Raw genomic sequence first — 2,287 nt, forward strand, 5'->3', positions numbered from 1 at the left:
CCCCAGGACTGACTGGACGGGCATACCACTCCATTGACACAGGTAATGCTCACCCAATTAGGGTCCAACCTTACCGGATGTCTCCTCAAGCTAAAACTGCTATAGAATGGGAGATCCAAGATATGTTACAGATGGGTGTAATCCGCCCCTCTGAAAGTGCATGGGCATCTCCAGTGGTTCTAGTTCCCAAACCAGATGGGGAAATACGTTTTTGCGTGGACTACCGTAAGCTAAATGCTGTAACTCGCCCAGACAACTATCCAATGCCACGCACAGATGAACTATTAGAGAAACTGGGACGGGCCCAGTTCATCTCTACCTTGGACTTAACCAAGGGGTACTGGCAGGTACCGCTAGATGAATCTGCCAAGGAAAGGTCAGCCTTCATCACACATCTCGGGCTGTATGAATTTAATGTACTCCCTTTCGGGCTGCGAAATGCACCCGCCACTTTCCAAAGACTTGTAGATGGTCTCCTAGCGGGATTAGGAGAATATGCAGTCGCCTACCTTGACGATGTGGCCATATTTTCGGGTTCCTGGGCAGACCACCTGGAACATCTACAAAAAGTCCTTGAGCGCATAAGGGAGGCAGGACTAACTGTTAAGGCTAAGAAGTGTCAAATAGGCCTAAACAGAGTGACTTACCTTGGACACCAGGTGGGTCAAGGAACTATCAGCCCCCTACAGGCCAAAGTGGATGCTATCCAAAAGTGGCCTGTCCCAAAGTCAAAGACACAGGTTCAATCCTTCTTAGGCTTGGCCGGTTATTACAGACTATTTGTACCGCACTACAGCCAAATCGCTGCCCCACTGACAGACCTAACCAAAAAGAAACAGCCAAATGCTGTTCAGTGGACCAAAAAGTGTCAGAAGGCCTTTAACAAGCTTAAAGCGACACTCATGTCTGACCCTGTACTAAGGGCCCCAGACTTTGACAAACCGTTCCTAGTAACCACAGATGCGTCCGAGCGTGGTGTGGGAGCAGTTTTAATGCAGAAAGGACCTGATCAAGAATTCCACCCTGTAGTGTTTCTCAGCAAAAAACTGTCTGAGAGGGTAAGCAACTGGTCAGTCAGTGAAAAAGAATGTTACGCCATTGTCTACGCTCTGGAAAAGCTACGCCCATATGTTTGGGGACGGCATTTCCACCTGCAAACCGACCATGCTGCACTAAAGTGGCTTCACACCGTCAAAGAAACTAACAAAAAACTTCTTCGGTGGAGTTTAGCTCTCCAAGATTTTGATTTCGACATCCAACACATCTCAGGAGCTTCTAACAAAGTGGCTGATGCACTCTCCCGTGAAAGTTTCCCAGAATCAACTGGTTAAAATCGTCCTTGAGATGTGGAAAATATTGTTAGTCTTTATGTACTTGGTAGTATATTTAGAGATGCATGTGTCTTATTAACTCTGTTTTCCTAGAGCTCCAGGAAGAAATCCCAGCCAGTGTTTCACCCCAGCTGAGATTTGAGGGGCGTGTCATAAATATAAAGGGAAGGGTAAACCCCTTTGAAATCCCTCCTGGCCAGGGGAAAGCTCCTCTCACCTGTAAAGGGTTAAGAAGCTAAAGGTAACCTCACTGGCACCTGACCAAAATGACCAATGAGGAGACAAGATACTTTCAAAAGCTGGGAGGAGGGAGAGAAACAAAGGGTCTGTGTGTCTGTCTATATGCTGGTCTTTACCGGGGATAGACCAGGAATGGAGTCTTAGAACTTTTAGTAAGTAATCTAGCTAGGTATGTGTTAGATTATGATTTCTTTAAATGGCTGAGAAAAGAATTGTGCTGAATAGAATAACTATTTCTGTCTGTGTATCTTTTTTGTAGCTTAAGGTTTTGCCTAGAGGGGTTCTCTATGTTTTTGAATCTAATTACCCTGTAAGATATCTACCATCCTGATTTTACAGGGGGGATTTCTTTATTTCTATTTACTTCTATTTTTATTAAAAGTCTTCTTGTAAGAAAACTGAATGCTTTTTCATTTTTCTCAGATCCAAGGGTTTGGGTCGGTGGTCACCTATGCAAATTGGTGAGGCTTTTTATCCAACATTTCCCAGGAAAGGGGGGGTGCAAGTGTTGGGAGGATTGTTCATTGTTCTTAAGATCCAAGGGTCTGGGTCTGTAGTCACCTAGGCAAATTGGTGAGGCTTTTTACCAAACCTTGTCCAGGAAGTGGGGTGCAAGGTTTTGGGAAGTATTTTGGGGGGAAAGACGCGTCCAAACAGCTCTTCCCCAGTAACCAGTATTAGTTTGGTGGTGGTAGCGGCCAGTCCAAGGACAACGG

The sequence above is a fragment of the Lepidochelys kempii genome, chromosome 2, assembly GCF_965140265.1.
Source record: "Lepidochelys kempii isolate rLepKem1 chromosome 2, rLepKem1.hap2, whole genome shotgun sequence".
Classification (NCBI taxonomy): domain Eukaryota; kingdom Metazoa; phylum Chordata; order Testudines; family Cheloniidae; genus Lepidochelys; species Lepidochelys kempii.